The 22,659-nt window shown below is 42.1% G+C and overlaps 1 protein-coding gene across 4 annotated transcripts in view; it reads right to left on the bottom strand.

Moving 5' to 3' along the window:
• PIK3CB (phosphatidylinositol-4,5-bisphosphate 3-kinase catalytic subunit beta) overlaps positions 1 to 22,659 on the bottom strand; it is a 106,860-nt gene that overhangs the window by 75,072 nt on the left and 9,129 nt on the right. For 3 of the 4 annotated variants that reach the window (XM_076340829.1, XM_076340836.1, XM_076340835.1), the window contains exon 2: positions 10,996 to 11,167. The gene's annotated coding sequence lies outside the window, so the exon portion shown is untranslated. Of the gene's footprint in view, positions 1 to 9,502; positions 9,582 to 10,995; positions 11,168 to 22,659 lie in introns of those variants that run through there. The other variant, XM_076340830.1, reaches the window with a different exon arrangement.

Consider the following 22,659-nt stretch of genomic DNA (forward strand, 5'->3'; position numbering starts at 1 on the left):
TAAAGCACACAAAACCTATTTGCTATTCATTTCAACTACCATAGCTGCTACAAAGTATTTTTCAATTAAACATTTGCATTTATCTTAAAGTAGCATCTCACATACCGTAAGGTCCATGGCAGTTGACATTATGTATGTTCAAGGACATAAACACAAGAGAATTTTACCAAGCAAAGACACCGAAGAAAGAAAAAGTAACCGCCTCATCCCCAACGCACAGATGAAAACATACCATGATAACCAAACTTCTCTAAGCTCAAACAGCACCCATGTGACGCGCTTGGAAACAGAATCTAATTATTGCAAATGCCTAGCCAGTGCTTTACCCACAGTATTTCTCACCCAAGTAAATTAATGTTGAAGATTTCAAGTCAAACATAATGGAGTAAAGGAAAAAACAGAGAGGAGAAGTTCTTTATTTAAAAAGTGGAAGTAGATAAGGACTTTGTCATTTTGTGGTGAATAGCAAATCAAATATAAAGTGAGTTGTAATCCAGCCTATTTGCAGTAACAGACATTACAAAAGCACCCAACATGCTCATTCAATTTCAAAAGATACAGAGCTGCTGCAAATCTTGATGAAACTACTACAAATTCAGATAAGAAATGATGAGGAAAAGACTTGATTCTCTGATCTTAACATTACTTATAACTTTTTAAATTACATCTTCCCATTCTTGCAAATCTTGTATTTTACTGAAGAATTCAATTCCTACTAAATAACCTTTCCTTTCTATGCAGTACTTTTCTGCTATTCTTAATCACTGTAGCTCTTCATACACCAGATTTATTTACAGCACCCAAAGGAAGTAGAAATTACTATAGTTATCAAAACAGACTGCCATATAAAAATAAACAATTTTTATGTACTTGTGTTAGCTGAACTCTAAGAACTTAGGCAGAATCACGTCGAGTGTTAAAAAAACGGTACCCTAACACTTAAAGCAACAATTCAGTGCAGAAAAATGCTTTTATTATTATCCAGGTAAAAAATAAAGTTAGATCATTACATTGAGCTTACTAAAATTTTCAACATAGCTAGAGATCACCTAATTCAAGTGTAAATAAAAATTTTTAATAAAAAAATATGACTTCCTTATATTACTACCACTAGTAGTAGATGCAAAACACTACTTCCGAAGTGCTGGGGAAGTAAAACTGGCCTATGATGAAGACTCACTGTATTCCACACAGTTTAATACACATCTTAATAGTGGTATCTCTTTAAGTAACATCTGAAATTTTGCGATAGTTTATACGTAGTTCATAATAGTTTGTAATCATAATAAAGTTACTATTTAAAGAAAAGTTAGTTATGTAGATGGATGCAGATTATCAGTACATGAGAAAGTATTTTTTGATTTTTAATAAAATATAAAAGGACTTCTGTCAAAAGCATTGTGTCTGTCTTACATGGATATTAAAAAGAAGCTGAACAATATCAGCCTGCTGAGAACAGATAATAATAAAAATGAGGGACTGATGTTAACAACAGAAAAGAAAGTCTCTTTTTTTGCTAGCAGGAGTTTTGTGCCAAAAATTAACGTACCATTTGCTGCTGACGGTCTGCCAGACTAGTGATACTTTTCTTCACTCAAGAGGGTTCAGAAACTACTACTCACTTTCCAGTCAGCATTTATCACAGATTCCCAAATACAGTCCTCCCATGAAAAGAAAAACAAGACAGTTCCTCTCCACATACCTCTTCACACTTAAATTATTACTACGAGTAAATAATTTAAAATCCTTCAGCAGACGCAGACAAGCGTTCTTCACCTCCCGGTATTACGGCTCAATTCTAATGTCATGTTGCACGTAAGACTCCCATGAAACTTCCATTCAAACCTGACATAAGAAAACTGAAAGAATAAAATCAGAGAATCATAGAATCATTTAGGTTGGAAAAGACCTTTAAGATCATGGAGTTCAACCGTTAACCTGGCACTGCCAAGTCCACCACTAAACCATGTCCCTAAGCGCCTCATCTACACGTCTTTTAAATACCTCCAGGGATGGGGACTCAACCACTTCCCTGGGCAGCCTCTTCCAATGTTTCACCACTCTTTCAGTAAAGAAATTTCTCCTCACATCCAATCTAAACCTCCCCTGGCGCAACTTGAGGCCATTTCCTCTCGTCCCATCGCTTGTTACTTGGGAGAAGAGACCGACCCCCACCTCGCTACAACCTCCTTTCAGGTGGTTGTAAAGCTACATTTCAAATTTTGTTTCCTCTAGGTTTGGACTCATTATTGGGCTTTTTGTTCTGGTAGATTTCCATAAATTAGTAACAGGACTTACATTCTACTGTGTCTCGTTGGCATTTGGCCATTTCATGTGCCTATACGGACTGCATACACATATATGCACTATCTCTGTTTTACTGCTGTCTGTATACCAAGTACTAACTCTTCTTTGCCTAGAGGATCCCTGGTTATGACTCGGACAATCCTCCTTAAATATCTTCACTGACGTCTTGAATTGCATCCTTAGCAGGGCATATAGATATCTAGATAGTAAATTCAGAGGTCCTTCTCTGTATCAGCTGAAGCAAAAGGAAGACACTCAGCACTAAAGGCCAGACATACAAATACTTGAAGCCCACATGATTTTCAGAACACCACACACAATGGAGAATCCCAAAGGCCTTGTCTCCCTTAGCAACACCCATTTAAGTCCAAAAGGGATCTGAAAAAACACCCCAACATCCCAACGCCAGCAGAGAACAAACAACATTGCCAGCCATCTTCAAGCACTGAAACATACAGGATCCGAAAGCAAGCCTCCCAGTATCACGATTCCTACCACACCAAGCCCCACATCTCCCTGGCGTGCCTCTAGTCCCAGACTGCTGAGCCCTTACCATGGCAGTCCGCTTGTTTCCCAGCCTGGACCTCATCTGCGATTACTGGTTTCCTTCCCTCCCACAGCTGTCCCCAGAGTCCTTTCTTCTGCAGATTCCATTTTACAGAATATTATACTTTGTAAAGCATAAATTATTTCTAATACACATTTTCAGGACAGGACCACACAAGGCACTGTAAGGAACAATAGCCTATGCCTCCAAGAACCAGCAGTCTAAAAAGACAAGACACAGAGTGAAGACTCACACATGGTTAACACACAGGTCCTTAATTTCTTTGGGGGTTGGGATGGAAATAATGGGGCATCTGAGGAGAAGGAATAAGCCAAGAGTAGTAAATTTAATGACAGACTATAAGAAGAAAAAAAAAGTAAAAAACCCAGGTATACTGAAAGGTGGATGAAGTGGAAAAAAGTAGACATGAGGACCAAAGTGCTTTTCAAAAACAGAGGAAGGAATTTGAGGCATGAAGCCAATCAGGAAGGGGATACAGTGCCCAATACAATTTTTAAATAACATTTTATGTGCTTCTTTCTACCACATCAACTTTGTACTTAGCTTCGAGTTTCTACTGACAACATTTACCTTTGTTTACCTGGTTCTCCTCTGTGTGTACCTGTGTCTGTATTCACAAACCGCAGGCTAACTTACAGCCTTCTGGAGGACACAATACTAAATAGCAATACTCGCATCACTGACAGAAAACCATCATACTGCAGTACTTGAAAGCAGTCTTTCTGGGGGTTATTTGTAGTGACACAAATGTAATCAGGTATGCTTTATATTCTTCTGTTATTAACGTTCTATACTTAGGAACACCAAATTGTTAACTGCAGGTGACATAGCACATTTCAAAATAGCACTTTTCGAAAATAAAATGATGCAACAATATCAAAATCCATCTCTCAAGCACCTTATTTACAAAAGATAAAACAGGCATTACTCAACAGATAGCTACCACAAGAACTCAAGCTCTACAAATGTTACCAGTTATTCTATTTTCTAGAGATTTTTTACAATATTCTCCAAACCATCTACCTACTCTGATTTTTAAACTGCTTCTAGTACTCTGTAGCTGCATACAAGCACAAGTCTTCTGCATTAAATCTGTCACAAAACCACTTGACAGCAGGACTGTGAGCCTCTTGCAACGTCAGGTCAATCCTACTGAACGCCAGCTATTGCACATTCCACACAAAAGCCTTCATAAACAACTGACTATTCTTATTTTTTATTATTTTTTACATTTATTTTTTAAATATTTCATTGCTTTGTTAAAGATACCTTCTGTGCATTCCAACAACAAAGGACCTTCAGAAACACTGAAAATTAGCAAGTGCTTGATAACAATACTGTATCATAAAAATCAAAGACACTAATATTCTTATTAATTCTTATTGACAACACAAACCACAAACACTCCCATGACTTCCACAAGACTATTTATCTACCTCTACTATCCAAACAAGCTATTGCGCACGTGCCGCCAGTTGATGCAAACTCAAAATTTACATCATCTAACTCATCTTTGAATCCTCCCATAGTATTTTTTAATCCAGTGAATATATGGTGCCTGGGAGCAAGGGGAGGACAGGAATGACCCAAAGCAAGAGCAACCAGTGCAAGCTCCTAATGGCCTCCACATCACTTAAAAATGTTCATCAGTTCCAAATTAACACACGAACAAAAGCCTCTGCTTTCTGCTCTGGATACAAGAAATATGGGAACAAAAGCCTCAGAAAAACATTGTGAAAAGAAGTTTAGACTTTTCAGTCTAAACCTTTGGTAGTTCCCAAAAGTGAACTTCAAAAGATTAGTAATGGGAATACACCGATTACTTGCGTCTCATAAAAAGAAATTAGAAATCACAGGGTGGTCACCTCCTCCCCTCTTACAAGTAAACTCACGCAAAGAAGAAAGATACCATCACATACAGGCACAAAAATTAAACCCACAACCTAATTTTTTTTTTTTTTTTTCATTTTCTTTCCCATTCAATCATCATAGTTTGGTTGGTTGTTTGGGTGGTTTTTTTTTGAGGGGGAGTGGGGGGAGTGTATTTAGAGAGCTATTTTATGTGCAATATTCACAATTCTTCATGATCTCCTAGAAGTACTTTATTTTTAGAGGCAGATCTATCCCATCAGGTCAACTCACTTCACCCCTGCCACAAGGAACTGTACCTCACTTGTTCAAATATTCTGATTTAAAAAAAAAAAAGTGAAAAAGTAAAAAAAACTGGGGATCATTTATCAACTTAACATGGGAATTAAAACTGTTCAGCATTACAACAACACGGAGAGTAAGTTACACAAGTATAAAACTAGACACTGATATCTCTGATGGAGTTCCTTTAAGATATTTTGATGCAGAATTCACAAAGCTATTCTAAAAATCAGAATAACTACCGCAAATAATAGCAAGATATTCTGGAAACAGAAGAGCACCCTTTACAATGCAATTTCATAGTGAAAATTTAATGCAACACTACTTATCAAAAATATGCAGGCTTGACAATTTTGAAAGAAACAAAAGTAAGCTACGAGTAGCAAATTTACATTAAGTATATTTTGCATCAAATGAAAAATTATAGTACTCATAATTCTTATGCTCTTTTTAAAGTAAATAGAAAAGTATTTCTATATATGTAGATTCAGCTCCAAAGACACAAAATTACTCCTGAGTTCAATTAATTCACAATTTTAAGTCAAGAGCTTCTAAGATAAGAAACTGAATAATCAAAGTTCTCACAGCTGCCCCCCCCCCCCCCCTTTTTTTCCCCCCTCCTTTTTAATGCAACTGAAAAAGATTTGGGGCATTTTTCCCCCATGGCCAACAGCCAAAGCCGTCAAGTGGAAATAGCAAAGATTGTACCTGAGGACACTCTGGGTCCTCTCTTTGCGTACGACCAATTTAATGAAAGGCCATATTCTGTAGCATACTAGCAATTAAACTTTGGCTACCTAAAACTGCCAAAACCAAAACAAATAAACAATGTGCACGCCCGCCCCCCACCCCCAAATTATCAGTGGGAGACAGTATAATTGCTCTAATCCTACTTCTCAAAGGAAGCTTTTTTTTGACACATCAGCATCACTATTTGTTTCTTTAATCTTCTGAAGCCAGTATGTAAATTCAATTATTTTGGTAGCTACATATCCACAAACATTTGCACATGAGGGCCTCACTCTGCAACTCTAATATATGTAAATGAAACCACATTCCTGAATTTATTTCCACCAAAGCTTGAGAAATAAAGATTTACCCATGTAAATTTAACAGATTGTAAAATAGATTGGTCAACTAACTGGTACTTCAGGCATTATACAAATTACACGTAACCTTAACACTTTGTTACCTGCTGTTAATTCTGGACCATAAGTATATCTTACCAACCCAAAGCAAAACGGCCTGCTTACAAGTTACTACTCCGATTTCTGAAAATTAATTTTAAAAAACTGTTAAATTTCTAATGCAGGATGATTTTTGCCACCAGATCCGATTTAGTTGTCAAAACAAAACACACTGAAATTCTCATTTGGTGAGTGACTGTGAGGACTAACAGCACTGCCACAAAACAGATTGCTTAAGGCACTCAGACACTAATTTTTTTTTAGCCCTCTGTGGTTCAAAGTCCTCCTATTCTGATGAAAGAATTGAGATTTGAGATGTAGTACATAACACCATGTGTGTCAATGCTCTGAGTGTATCAGTTTGAGTACAAGCACACATTTACTTAAAAAAAAAAAAAGCAAGCTTTTCTATGTAACTGTGTAAATGATGATGCTTATTTCAGATTTTTCTCTCCTCTCCTGCTTTCACAGAAACTTCCCCTTGTGAAAAAGGGGTTAACTTCGTAACTTAACGGTCTGCTTGGTCTGCTGCTACCAAGCGTGGCAAGTCAGAAAGTCCACCTCAAACCAAAGCAGCCCCATGGACTTTGCATAAAATACAATGCCACATTCCACAGCCCAACAACCCAGTATTTATTTTCAGATAAGTTAACTGGTAGCAACTTTTAGAGGACCAAAAGCAAAGCTTCCATGTGTATCTCTAGATCTATGAAAAAGCATTTAAGCTACTTGAACTCTGTGCCTCTGGTCACTGAAACACAACACCAGCTTTCTAGCTAAACAGCCAAAACACCAGCATGCATTTCCACCCAACTTCTAAATAATAACAGTATTTTTCCTCCACCCTCCTCACTTATATAGCATTCTGACAGCCTGTATTTTTACCGGATTTTAAATTTCACATTTGCGAAATAGAGCATATTGCAGACATACGCAAATTTTTAAAAAAGCGTGCAAGATTTCACAAGCCTATTGACTCTACGTTCAACTTCCAAGAAAGGGAAAGGAGTAGTGGAGCAGTGAAATCGGGGATAAGAAGCAGGATACATTCCCTCCGTACTACATCACAAGAATCAAAGAAAGATTTTCTTTTTTTTTTTAATAAGGCTTTCCTACACTAGAATTTGGAGTTCTGCTAGAATTCTATAGACAATTGGAGAACTAGCGAATTTATGACGTCAGATATTCCAAGGAAGTGAAACCTGACTTAACAGAAGTGATTTTTATTTAAGCAAAACAGATATTTAGATAGACTAACAAAAATATTTTAAGACTGTGTATGAAGTTCCCTTCTAAAAAATTTTTTGAAAACGTTTAATTACAGGCTGAAAGCCCACCGAAACATGCTTCCAAGTCAATCCACAAGAAAACATTCTTGGTATTACCGATATCCCTGATATTCTTTTAAAAAAGGCCGAAAAAAAAGTTAACCAAAGAATTTTTGTTCAGTAATCCTTTTCTTTCTCTCACTCTTCTGAAAAGCACTGCTTGCTGGCATGAAACTTCCGAAGCCTGGAAAACCATCATCAGCCTGAACTGAAGCTTCTAGACCGAAGTTTCCAAGTGACCTGGTGATTGGTTCCCCAGCCACCCTAATGCATTCCACTAGACTTCGCAACCTTTAACGAGCGTACGGATATTCAGTATTTCTTTATATGTAATTTTCCTAAAAGCAAATGTATTATAAAGTTTTATTTCACCTTTTAATTAATCTCTGAAGACCTACAGTTGCGGGAGTCTCTAGCTAAATACTGCAAACCACAGGCCGATCAAATTTCTATGACATCCTTCATGTATTCACATAACTTTGAACCCTAAACTATGGTCCCAAAAACATAAATAATGTGTTACTGGGGTTTCTAGTAATGCCCTGCTACAAGACCTTCCTAAGCCTGAATAAAGTTCAGTGTCAACAGTGTAACAGCAGCATTGGCTTAGAGAGTACGTAGCATTTACTTTGGCTACAGTTGTCAATTCCAAATGAACAAAACTCATCAACATATCTGGTGACAAGAAAAGTCTGTAAATGCAGGAAGTTCTGGCAAAAAAAACCCTAAGCTTTCTTGATTTTGGAAGGTATCCAGCACCAGTCTGTAAGCACACATGCGTCGGAGCTAGACAAACCAGCGATTCTGGCACGAAAGGTTTCCGTTCGTCTTTCAGGAGCTCTTTGGGACCAACGAAGGTTTATTCCCCCCTTACACAGAAAGGGGTCCTCATCTGTGGAGGAGTTCAGTTGTCTGTTAAGAAAGTATATGACGACAGCACACCGCCAAAGCGACCATCCCGCGTACTACCCACTCTGAGCCGCGCAGAGAACGAGCATCTACCCGAGCATCTGACTGGAAATACGTTTCATAAACACTGCTTCTCCATACAAATTCCTGCGGTTCAGAAGGGAAACAGCGCTCAGAAACCCAGCCGAAAACAGCCAGGAGTATCGACTACTCTAAACGCCGCTTAAAAATCACAAAGCGATCACTGAGGCGCTCAGCCGGGAAGGAGATACACAGAGAGTATCACCAGCCATAAAGCGAAGACCGAGCTTGTCCGGCGAAACCTCGCGGAGGAGAGGGCGCCGAACACCTAGGGAGGGCCGAGCCTCTTCCAGGCGCCGCTCTGAGCCCCCGAGGCCGCGGAAGGGCCGCGCCGGCTCTGCCCGGCGGCACGAGGGGGGCCGGCGCCGCACGGGGGGGACGCCGCCCGCGCCCCACGCGCGGGAGCCCGGAGGCCGCGCCAGACGCCGCGCGAGCGCGGCGGCGCAGCCCCGAGCCCCGGGCCGGTCGCACGAGGACCCGCCGTCCCGAGGGCGCAGGATGCGCGCGAGACACTTGTTGCGGCGGCCGCTACCGCCGCGCGCTCCTGCGCGACGCCGGCCGGCGGCACGGCAGCGCACAAAGGCTCCCGCCCGCTCCGCCGAGGCCGCCGCCCGCCCCTGGCCCCTCACGCCGGCCCCGCGCCCCTCTCCGCTGACAAACGGCCGCAGCCTACCGAAACCTCCCCCCCGCGCAGAGCCTCCCGCCCAGTTGAGCAACTACAGTGTCGCAACAAGCGGCAGCCGAGAAGTGCCCTCTTCCTGCGGGGCGGGGAGGGACCGAAACGAGCCGGCGGTGGCGGCCGAGGGGAAGCCCCGCCGCACCCCCCCCCCCCCCCGCCGCTACGCAGCCCTGCCCGCCCGCGGCTGCCCCGCCGGTCCGCCCCGTCCCGTCCTCCTCAGAGCGCGGCACGCACCCCGCGGCACAGCCAGCTCGGGCCGCCCGAGCCCCCCGCCCCGCCCGCGCACACCCACCTGCCCGGGCAGCGGCCGCCGCCGTCTCCCGCGCCGCCCCCCAGCCAGCGCGGCGGCGCTGGCGCTAGCGGGGAGCCTGCTCCCTCACGCCGCCACCGGCGACGGCCGCGCTGCTGCCTCCTCCGCGGGCACGGAGGGGCTGCCGGCAAGGGGGTTACCTAGGCAATAGCTTCGCCCTCGGGTCCCGCCCCCTCGGCGTGGGCCGCCAACCCGGGCGCGGCTTTCAGTATCAAACCGCAGGCGGCGGCCAATCGCGCAGCGCGTCCCCGCCCCTTCTGGGCGCTCCCGGGCCCATTTTCCCGTGAGGGCCGGAGTTGGGCGCGGGGCGGTGGCGAGGGGCTCCCGCCGCCCTGCCCCGGGTGGCGACGGGGACCGGCCGCGCCTCTGGTCGGCGCCGGCCGCTGCTGCGGGGCTGGCGGCGAGGGGCGAGTCGCCCGCCCCGGGCCGCGCCAGCCGGGCGTCCTGTCGCGGGTCGGGCCTCCGCTGTGAGAGCCGGGCCGCGGAGCCCCTCGCCAAAACCCCGGCTGCCCCCGCCTCCCAGCCCCGCTTATTTACGGGGAGTTTCATTTCCCCCCGCTTCTTTGGCGCTCCCTGACTACACTTCTCCTTCGTAGTCGCGATCATCGCCGTCGCCCCCTAAAGCTGCTGCTGCTGCGCACGCCGTACGCGCCCGTACACCTCATCCTACGGCCAGGCTTAAGCATTACAGCCGTGTTTTAGATGGCTGAAAGAGGCAGTCGTCTACGTTCACACTGAAAAGGGCTCATCAAAGAGCAGCTTTCCCGAAGTGGCTTTTGGAAATCGGCAGGGAAGACCTCATTATAGCAGCTTCTTGCCTCGCCAGTGATGTCCGTGACGCATCCCCCTTTTAAGAGTCTTGGTGCTGAGCTGTTAGGAAATTGCGTTGAAACTAGTATGTATAAAAAACAGGTGGTTTTCTAAGGCTTAAAAGAAGCAATCAAAGAAAAGCAAGGTAGAATGTAAGCAGTAATGAAACAACTTACTTTCACACGCAGCTAGCCCCGTCCCCGCCCACTGAAATCAGCAGTAACATTCCTACCGCCTTTAATGAAAATAGGGCGAGGCATAACATACTCTTGTCCACATTCAAAAAGGGTATGATCATATTATGCATAGTTTAACACCCCCATGCCAAAAATCATGTTGTATTATTAGTCGTTTATTTTTTTCTGTTCGTTTTTCCAGTTATTCCCATTTTGAAAATGGATGGATGGATTTACTTCCTCATCACTTACTCTCAAGGCACTACAAAATCATTAAATTTGGATTAGAAAGCATCTAAGGGATGTTCAGTTGTTTATTCCAAACAAACCAACCAACCACAACGTGGACTGACTGGAAATTTATGGGAAGGACGATGATCTCCCCGCTTATTATAGCAAATGCAATTTTTGCATGAAGGGTGAGCGTGCAGTGCAACATCTAGGCAAATCTCAATGGAAGGGCGGAAGCTAACGAGAAACCTTGCCTACCACGTGCCAGTTGCCTTCGCGGCCCGTCTGCGGTGTGCATCAATTAATAGTTCCCCTTCCTGCTTTTAACAATTCTTTTAGGGCCGCTCAGTACCACAGGCATTGTTTCTGAACGCCATGCTCCTCCTTCATACTGCAGGAGTGTGGTAACTTCACTTGGCTTCCCTTCTTCCTGGGGGGAAAAAAAAAAGCCAATAGATTTCAAATGAAAGTAACGGGTTTATTCGACAAGCGTACAGATCATACAAAGACAGTATCATCTCCACGGGTCAGGTCCTACATAATGAGGTTTATTTCAGCACATTGAGTCACTTGTCTCTTTTGTTTAAAGTTTGTATTGCTACTGAAATATATTTCTGAAAAATAAGGTATTAATGAAATCCAGTAATGCAAAAAGTCCCAGATATGTAACTTTTCAAACCATTCTAATACTTGTGGTTTTGACATTCGATACTCCAGATAGTCTTGGCCTAGATATTCAAGCCTTGGCTCGCTAGTCGGCCTCACTGATGACAAATGGTTTTGTGCCTGGAAAGGCTGGATCACGTTTTTTTAGAAAAGAGCTATTTACTCTGGATCTTGCAACATTAGGTTGTTGTTCTGCAGGATCCAGTGCAGTCTTTGTAAGGTGTAAGTCAACTATGATGCAAGCGATTTACTAGACCGAGCAGAGGGCTACAATCCAGAAACTTCAAAATCTGTTTACTGCACTGCCATCTTTCCAATTGAACAATGATGCCTTGAAGTGCCTGTCATGCATAAAGCCCCAAGCACTTAAAAATTGTCTTGTATAGACAATTTCTGCTATATCTATGAATAGACTTCAATGAAATCTGCCCACACAGAGTTTTTCTGTAGGGTTGTAATCCCTGACTTCAAATTTTCTTTCAATTTTGTGTTTTAATGCCTCCAAATACAACATCAGTATTCAGCAGTGGGAGTGAAGAGATCTCAACAGTCGTTATCAACATACTTCAGATTATACTTGATCAACTTGCATATTCACATTCTTGTCACACATGGAGTTGTGTGTGCAATATGGATAAGGAACTTGCCTTGAAACATCTTAAAGAAATGTTTTTATACCCTACATAGCAGTGAAAAAAACAGGCTTTAAATAGAATTTTAATTTTCAATTTCCTTATCTTTAGATTCTCTTCCCACCCCCCTTCACAAAACAACAAATGTTCTATTATTCTCCCCCCTAGGCTATTGTTACATGTGTTCTCAGTATAACAAAAGGGTTTTGTCTAAAAAGGCTGTATCTGAGTCACGTCTTTGCACGTGAAACAGCTGTACACCTAGGGCACATTATTGGTCACTTGAAAATGTGTCATTTTCAGCATTCTGGGTTTACATTATTTTAGCCCTGATCACTGCAGCGATCAGAAGAAAGGAACTAACGCACAAGTTGTCTGCCTATCTGCAGACATCACAGAACTGTGGCAGCAGACCCAGGCAGAGGGAGAAAGAAAATGCAAGTGGAAATGCCACGTGAAGGATGTTTGGCCTAAAGTAGAAAAAGCTGGTCTGAAAAAAATTCAAGTTAGTAAATCTAAAGGACAATGATCCAGAACACAGACGAATACTGGGCAGGAGATACTTAGAAATAATTTAGTACAAAACTTAAACGCTCATAGCAACTTGGTAGTGTCTGATACTGTGATACAATGGCAACATCTACAAACCAAATCAGCTTTGGGTAGTTAATGCCCAGGAATGTTTTGTGGTGAATACAGAATAACATGAGAATCTCTCATGAGTATTTCTTTTCTTAAAAAAAAAAATAAAAAGTTATATTCAAAACTGTGTGAGCAACGGTAGAGAGAATAATGGTCACTCTACACCGCACGGTCATTCCTTTGTCAGCGTGCTGCCTACTGTCATCCAAATAAAAGGCTTTAGAACATCTTCTGTATAAAAAATAACATGACAGTCTCCTAAGTAGTCACTAGAGGAAAGCCAGTTTGGGTTATAACATTCAAAAAATAGCGTATCTGGAATTAACAAAACTTTCAACTCCCATTTTAAGTCCCTCCTTCATCTATACTAGAAAAAAAAAAAAGTCCCCTGTTGCCTAAGGTAGTAGGTTGTTACCATTTGGGGGACAGAATCTCTCATTAGTTACTGAAATTTAAGAGGCGTTAATAGGCAAGTGAATAATTTTGGCGTGACTGTTTCAAGCCGTGTTTAGAAAAAATAAATCACAAAACCAGGTTTAACTCTCAAAGTCTATATTTAATCTCCCAAAAAGGAAATACTAAGTTTCCCAAGGAATTTTGTATGTTAAAAGTACATTTACTAAGTCTATACATGATTTCATGCACTAGGTTGAAGTACTGCAACACATACAAATGATATGATAGAGAAGATACGGTATGCGGATAGCATGATCCTGTAACAGTCTCAGCTGATAAATAAAAGGTGGCCTGCTGGACTGGACCTTCCCCATCTCTGCAGATGTTAGACCCATCTGTGAAATCAAAGCTGGCCATTGCCATTAGGGCCTCTCAGGGTGCACCGATAAAGTGCTAATGGCATGGTGAAAAACTCAGCATAACGTGCTAGCTCAATTTTGTAAGCATAATATTCCCTCAAAGGTGTTCTGTACAGTACGTTGGCCTCTTTTCCTGCACTTGCACCAGTGTGTGTGTCTATAATAAGCTTCTCTTTGTTTCTCACACTGACTCCGGTGAAGGGGGAGGCAGCAGCAAATAATGGACTGAGTGACATTCAGTACCAGACTGCAAATGCAGATGTCAGACAAAACGGATGCTGAATTTGGCTAATGAAGCTACAGCCTGCAGCAAGAACAAGCAGCTTTTAACAGTGCTTTGCTAAACCAAGTTATTTGACATGTGTAAAATTCAGTGGAAAAGTTCTCTGAGAACTTATAGCATACGTACGGGCGCTAGAGAGGCAAACCGCTCTGTTATCTACAGCAGCACCTCAAATAGCCAGCAGCACTGATACCCAAATATTCAGCATCCTGGCACTTCACTCTTCTGTTCCCCCTACTGAATTTGGTGTCTGAGGCCTCTCGTTTTAAAATTTTAAGCCTAACTTAAACGACGTAAAGCCACTTGAAATATAGGGCCTCTTCCTCAACCTCCCTGACCTCCCCTAGCCGCTGCGACACACCAGAAGTACCAGCATGTCAGCTGATTCACCCGTCAGGGCAGACAGAGCCCTGCTGTGAATGAGTGGGCTCAGCTCCTTCCCCTTTTCCCCGCTTAGGCAAGCTGCGTGAGCTGGCGTGCAGCAGCAGGTCCAAGCTGGAGAGAGGCCTCAAGCCACCAAAGCTCTCCTTCTGGAGCACCGGCTTTGCCTGTGATCCCACAGAGCACAACTGCTTCTCTTGGGCTCCCTAAATCTGGGCCGTGGACTAGGGGAATTGGAAAGGAGGGTCCCTCTGCACTGAGGCTGCAAGCATGCCAGTAAGAGCTGCAGGCTGAACCCTCCTACCCTACCCTGTAAATCCACACCTAGAAGGCACATCATCATATTGCTTCCAAATCACAGAAGCTCCATGATCGGGAGCTCTTAGGCAGATACTTTTAAATGGCGGCATTCTTGATCAATTTATGCCAATTCTATTGTAATAAAGCAGCATTTTTTTTGTATCACTTATCTGTAGAGAAACAGGTTGAAAGTACTTAGTTGTCACTGATTCTATGCTATAGCAAATGTATATGGGGTTGCTTATTTTCTGTGTCTGTTCATGGCAAACAGAGGTTTCTGGGTATGGCCACACTTTACAAGACAGCTTGTTCATGAGGTATGTGGCCATCTATTACATCAGCCAGTGAAGCTCAAAAAAAAGAGTTAGGAGGAGTAAGATCTTTGCAAAGATCAACAGCATCCTGAAGCAGCTGTCTGACTTTGCCGCTACGTTCATTCTTTATGTATAAATATCTCTACATAGTTTTTCATTTTTCCCGTTTCCTAACACAGATTTTGCAAAACTAGTTCCATTCATCAATACAAAATAACTTCTTTCATCAAAAACATCTTGAACAGCTCGTGCCTAATAGAACCAGGACTTCTGTCCACATGTAACCTCACACACCACACAGGCAAGCCTCCCACCAGCTATTATCTCCTCTGCCCACTTTATGAGTCTGACCTCATACCCATTATTAACATATTTTTGTAATAAAAAGCAGCACTGGATTGTTAGAATTGCCACTTTTTAGATGAGACACTGAGTTCCCTTGTGTTATTTCTGCTGACTTTTCTAATCAAATATAAAGATCCCATGACACATTTTGACAAAAAGTAGGGCACAGCCGGCTTATTTATTCTTTTACTAAAAATAGGCTTCAACGTCCAGCAGGTTGTAACGTGTTAGATAGCACAAGTGTAATAGCTGCTGTACCTGCCTCAATACAGCTATATTAGCAGTTCATCTTTGCAATATGCTAATTATGAAAATCAAACATCAGGCTTCACAATTACTTTAGTAGTTCCATTTTGCTAAAATGCTCACTGGGATTAGACTGTCCAACAATTGAAAAGGCAATAAAATAGCTTCTCATCCTTACAGGAGGAGTTTCTGACACCCTTCCAAGCACAGCGCAGCATGTTTTACATCTCTTGGGTTAATGGTATATTACTATTCTCAGCCAGAGGCAAAGACTAGGAAGAGATTCATTATGGGAACTGGAACACAAATGGTTGAAAGAAATCTGTATCTCTCCCATCTTCTTTACATATTTATTTTCTAGCTGGCCTTTTTGTTAAGGCTATTCTGATAACAGAATGGATGTCACACTGTGAGAATGAATAATGATCATGAATACTATTGAGTCTATCACACTTTTTAATGACTATGCATATGAAATATGCTATATTATTTCTGAATTTGGCCTTGCAGAAGACTTTCAACTGATGTTTTGTCAAGTTTGCTTAGAGAAGCTCATTGTCCGGTCACAATGGTGTAAGTCAGGGTCAGCAAGACTTCGTGTAGAACTGCCATAAGAGAGAAAACACGGAGTCTTTAGCCCCTAAATTACACCAGTGTAGTCACCCTTTGAGTCAAATACATTTACTGACCTGAAGTACACAGTGAACATCACTTCTGAATTTGGTCACGTGCCATTTGTGAACCATGTAAGACTTGCTCAGAACCAAATCTATCTTTATCTCGCGCAAGTTATGTGTCATGTGCAAACCAAAGAAAGAGATAAAAGCAAATGTGTTATACTACTGCTACCATAAAACACACGTACCGCATTAGCATTTCACTAGCCCATGGAAAAACATGATCACTTTAATCCCACTGATATACACACTACTAGAAAGGTAGTACATCTGTACCTACATATCAGGGCAAACTGAAAAAGTTCACATTGAATTTTAAAAATCAATAAGCACAAGAAAAATAACAAATATTACCTGCAACATAATTCCTCAAAATATCAATTCTTACTCACAAATGGACTATTCTTTTGAATCCCTATTTAAAATCTCAGATTTGAACTTCTTCCCTTTGATGAATGTGTTACAATTTTACTACTACTTAGGAGCTTCTATCTTTAAAAGGACTACCAAAAATACAAAAGGCATTTATAGATTTCTTATTAAGGATGTCTCAAGTGTCTAGAAGGCTCTCTAATACTAATTTATGAGCGTCTAATCATATCAATGTTTGTTTTGCTATAAAACTGTTCTTCTACACTAAGATCAGTGCAAACAGTCACTAAGACACACTGAAATCAGTGAGAACCAAGAATATTCAGTGCTCTGCTGGAATAAACAGAAACACTTTCGTCTCACAATTTTATTAATTTAACTTCCCATGATCGGGAGCCATGAGTCCTACCCTCAGAAAAACCAGCACTCTGACACATTTCAGAACAGCGCCCACAAAGTTATTAATGGGCACTACACAACCAATGCAGGAGAGGTTCTGGGAATACTCCTAAAATGCCAGTACATAGTTTGAAGCAATACTCTGCACAACCATGTGTTGCTAGACAATCCAGTCATCCTCAATCAGGAAGACTCATTTTATTTCTAGGAATTACATTTTAGACAGTTTCTTCGAGCTACATATGCACCATCTTCATTTTTAGTCCTCAATAGCTAAACTTACTAAATCTGGCTAGATGCCATTTAAAAAAAAAAAAAGATTGTTGCGGCATAAGAGGAGAAGTGTATTGTTATTACTTTCAAAACTAACAAATTAAGCCTGCCTTACTACTTCGAAAACTCCAGGCTTTGTGCTAAATCTCTTTTTACAACAATGTTTCCAGGTATTGATTAACCAAATAAAAATATGTGTGTCTTTCACCCACGCTGTCTGGCAATCTATCACACGTATGAAAGCTTCATTTATATGACTCATACGCCTTTAGATTAAACAACTACGCAAATGATGCCAAGTCTCTATTTATCATAGCTTTGTCAGCGAAACAAATCATTCAGCAGGTGAATCATTAAATTATTGTCTGCGTGGATGCTAAGTAAACACAGAGGGAAGCAGAGAGATGCCAGCTTAACTTCACACTTCCCCATCTATTTCTCCTTCCCATCTCCTCACTGTATCATTGTGACATTGTTAATATGAGCAGACGAACTCTTCTTGCCTTTTTCTCGACACACAGTCAATTTGGCTGCAGTTCAGAAGGTCCGTTAGACACATCAGGAAAACTGAAGCACGTGCTTCAGTGGTTTGCTCAGGAGAGAACGCTTGCTGCGTACGCCTCTGAGAGGGAAAGTGGGCTTTCATTTCCAATATGAGAAGTGCATCCATTTAAATGGCTCCACCACTTAGTGTGTAGCTCTCCTGCTTGGCAGGGGCTCACAGGGGGCTTTTGTTGCAATTCCGCTCTACAATGAAGACAGGCTGATAGGATATCACTGCTCAGGAAAGGGCTAGCCGCCTGGACGAGGTTAGGTCACCTTTGCAAGAGAACACATTCCAGCAGTTCATAAAAATGTGGCTGAAGAGCTTTTTTTTTTTTTTTTTAATTCCTGGAATGTACCTCATTGCCAAAGAAGGTAGCTATGCTAAGGAAAATATTCCATGGGGAGCAAACAAATTCTTCTGTAAAGCCATTCCTCCCTGCTCCACCCCAGCTGACATTACACAAGTTGAATAATGCATGTCAAGGTATTAAGTAACATGTAAACATTTCCAGTAAATGTTTCTGCTGCAGACCTTGGCTTAACTGGTATTGCTTCCCTCTGTGATAGTGGAAAAACAACTTCCTCAGTTCTTCTGCACCTAAAGCTTATGAAGCATTTCCTACCAATCACTGACTGGAATCTTCCTCCTCCCCTATGTCCCAATATAGATTTTAAAACCCTTGAAAACTTACCTAACGAAGCCTTACTCAGAGATGTACTTCTCTGAAAGTCTCTTACTGGCCTTATAGCCTATGCAATGGGGTAACCTGATGTCCCCAAAATATTACAGTTCTGGTAATACATTTAAGGACAAATGACAAATTCCAACTGGAAACAAGTTGGATTCTTCTCATACCACCAAGGGTGTTTTATATGAACCCCTGGCTTCCCATCATGAATTGCCCAACAATATTTCCCGTGGTCCCCCCCCCAATTTTGAGATTATGTATTTTCACATTTTTTTCCCAAGGGTGTGAGAACATGGTGTTGGGAAGCCACAGTCCTTTTCAATCTGGTAGAGGAAATCCCCTTGGAATTTAGTATCGCTTTAGGCATGCACGCTGTTTGCACAGCATATGCCAGTAATTCCTTTTCCTTTACTGTCTCTGATACTCCACAACAGGGGCAAATGCAGTTCTGAGCCAACTAACCAAAAGGGGACATGCTTAAAAGCTAAAACATCACTGGGATGAAGATGGGTTCTCGAATCACCTCAGTGAGACTGAGAACCATTAGTCCCAAAGGAGAACTGCCCAAGGAAATTTCTGGGATTTTCCACTGGAATTTGTACTTTCCCAAAGGGTTTTCTGTAGGAGAGACTGACCTAGGGTCAAGTATCTAAGGAACTCCCAGGAAACAACACCAAATTCCACTCTGAAAAATGCTTGGGCAAAAGCTTTGAAGAGCGTTTTTAAGTAGGAAGGTAAAGTCATGCATTTTCTGTAACTTCTTCCAAGTATAAATTATTTCTGTTAATGTCGGTTAGCAGCACAGGGCTAAAAGCTGTGGGGCGAGTTGGATTGTTCTCCTTCGCGTAAATGAATTGTTTTCCTGGCAATCAAACTTGCAGCCCAACTGAGAACATGACACTGGCAGCCCTAAACATTACTTAGAGCCAAGGGTCTCACTGATCCTGAAAAATCTTTCTCAGTACACAAAGATACTTGAAAAGGAAAAAGCTCAACTGATCTTCCAAGCTGAAAGTATGGCAAACTAACACTGGGTTTTAATGTGGTTTTGATAGGGGTTCACAAGCAACACCACACATGGAGTCCTGTGGCACAGCAAGACACAAGGACATCCAAAGAACAGGAGATTAATAACCTGTTTTGATGTTTACAGATCATTTGGCTCCAATACAACTTTTTGGAAGACTGTCTTAAAGTGAAATTAGTTTCCCTGGGCTTCATTATTGAGTTGCAACAGGACTGCTCCCAGAGACAAACTGCAACTAGTAAGAAATGGTGCTCCTGTTTGAGCAATATATGGAAAGCAGAAGTAGCAGAGAACAACCTCCTCCAAGCCCTCTCTTTCCCACTGCTTACAGCAGCAGCCTTTTTTGCCCGATCTCCCACATCTGTATGAGAAGTAATGGGTTAGCAGTACTGAATATCACAGATCCCAAGGCCACCAGCTCTTAGTAGGCCTCCCCACTCTGTATGGTAACTGCAGCACCGGTATGAGTGACTGTTCAAAGAAAATAAAGCATAGGGAAACAGAAATTATGGCCACCATGGCAAAATCAGATCACAGTAACACAAAAACTATTGTGCGCACCTCAGTAACTGATGTGGGCCTATTTTTATGTCTGGGCTGATCAGGACAGGCACAAAGCAAGAACCATGCCAGAACAAGCCTGTCCTGCTCAGAAAACTGTTTCCAGCAATGCAGCAATGAGTTAATGATTGCATTACAGCTATCACAGGAATGCCAGTGCTCAGTAAGGAGTGTTTTGATGAAAGTTTTTGAATGCTACTTCCCTGCTGCTTTTAGTTCCCCCACAGAAGAGGAACTACTGGAAAGACCAAACCATCCGCAAACACCTTTGGAGAAAGCTTTGGCTAGCCACCGCTGCTTTCCTAAGAAAGAGTAACTCACTGCATTCTTAATTCTTCTTTATACTGTGAAATAACCTTTCTTTGGTGAAAGACTAATAAAACTACTGATTTCCAAACTTATAAGAACGTTACTGCCAGGGCTAAGTGGACTCTCAGAAAGACCAGTGGCTTCTAGACTTTTCAAGAAATTATATTCAACTGAAAAGCTGTTTATCTTTTGGTCAGGGTACTGAGGGCACCAAAGCTCAGGTATAAACTCCCTATACAGGGAGGAATGTGATGACAGCAAAAGAAATGCATTTGCACTCTCCTTTTTCCCCTCCACCCCCCCACCACCATCTGCAAACAAGAAGCGTGTCCCCCAGCTCTTGCCCGGAGACATCTCTACAGGGTGTGGGGAAGAGGCAGGTGTCTGCCGCAGCCTCCGCACCGGCAGCGCGTGGGATAAAGCAGGATGCAGTACTGCAGACAGAGAAGAGGGGCTTTTCTGAGGGGGCTTCTTGGTGTGCACACTGCACACACGTATAGATGTATATAATCCACACCTCCCTGCAACTTCACAGCAATTTGGCCTTCTGTCTTTTAATACATGCAAGAAATGACAGACCTCAGCCTGATATCCACCATAATCTTGTTGTTATAAAGCAGCATCTGGCAGGACTACAGCAGCCCCTGCACAGCAGCACAGCCCCCTAGCCCTCTTTGCACGAGTCCTGTATACCACATCCCGCCAGGGAGCTGGGAGCAGACTCATTATTTGGCAGATAATGATGACTATGGAAGGCCAAGACTGGATGGTAATGAGAGCCCATACACATTTGGCATATGGAAATGTTTACATACCTGTCTACCCATAGATCTGTATCCTTACTACTGTACGCTAACTCACAGAGCTTCGAGCAGAGGACTCTGGCGAGCCTATTTCAGCTGCAGTGATCCATATCTTAAACTACAGTGAGCCGCTAAAGCAAAGCAGTGATGTAATGCCATTAAACAAGAGCACACTGCCTTTAACTATCCCATGCAAATCCAACAGCATTTCTAATGCCACCATACAACAGGCACAAACACAGAATCATTTAAACTGAAACTTCAAACACATCCTTACCTTGTCATTAACTTATATTTAAAATTTCTTTTGCCAAGTACAACTTCCAGTTAGGGTCAATCGATTGTAGTGTGGACTAGAGGGGTGTTTCACAACAGCAAAAAGTATCGAGTGTCAGCTCTCATGCACCTTAAAAATGCCATCTTTGTTCTCAAGCACCATTAACAACAAATGGATCCAATACCTAGAACGGCCACAATACAGAAAAAGAAATCTTCTCCACACTTTAGTGAAACAAGAGTCTCTATTCGTGAAATACCGCCTGTAAACTTAAAAACCATCCTATGCCAATTTCTTCATATAACATATCCAAAATAACCTGTTAAAACACTATAATTTAACATTAGTGCTTTCCTTTAATAATTTAACTTAAAAAGGTATACTTAACCTTTAAGTCTTGACTCTAATGCTAAATATTCCTTTGAGAAAAAGTCTTGAGTAAAGTATTAGAGAGATGCGTGCCTCATCTCTTCTAATCTTAGTCACATCGCAAACTACCATTTTTCACAGATACATGTTAAAAAGAAATACACATAGATAAGGAAACTAAGGTCCTGTTACAGGATGTCAGGTTTTCTATCAAAGAATATGCCATTACACTTTGTGGCTTAATCATTTTACGCAAACCTAAGAATTAATGATGCTCAGCTAAATTATCATTTACCATAAATACACCTTGAAAAACTGAGCATGATTTTCTTTCATTGTTTTCTCTCCTTCCCCCACGACAACAGCTGAGGGAATAGACATGCAGTTCTATAGTGGCTTGGCCATATGAACTCTATTAAAAACCTGATTATTTCAAGTTGTTAAAGATCAGGTGATAACCTCCCTCAAAAGATGAAAAAATACGAACAGATCCTAATTAGTATCCGGTAAAGAAGTGGGGCTGTTGCACTGTGTAAACCCTGAATTAGAATAATAATGTAGGGAGACTGAACAAAAGATGCTTTGTGTTTCTCATCACAGCCGGTAATAACTCCTCCGGGGGCCTGCCCCTTCCAGCACTGTTAGCGTGCTGAACACTGTCATAGTGTAATACTGTTTTTCCACGCCCTCCTAAGATATACCTGAAAGGCGCTTCTGTAGCGTAACTTAAAAGGACAAACCGGTGTCCCATGCTACACGTCTTGCCTGAAACAAAGCATTTTGAAATAAATCCTTCTGGGCAAACTCTGAATAAATCACACCCCCAGTAAGATAATTCTGAACATAACATTCAAGCACACATATTCAGAGAGCACATGCAAGTTTTGCCGCATAGTGGGTGCACCTGTGGCATCGCCTGCAGACTGTCAGAAACCTCGGCTATCATAACATTGCTCCTCCCAGTCTTTACGCTAAAAATGAGTTCTCTCTTCTACC

The sequence above is a fragment of the Aptenodytes patagonicus genome, chromosome 6 (assembly GCF_965638725.1).
Source record: "Aptenodytes patagonicus chromosome 6, bAptPat1.pri.cur, whole genome shotgun sequence".
NCBI classification, from domain to species: domain Eukaryota; kingdom Metazoa; phylum Chordata; class Aves; order Sphenisciformes; family Spheniscidae; genus Aptenodytes; species Aptenodytes patagonicus.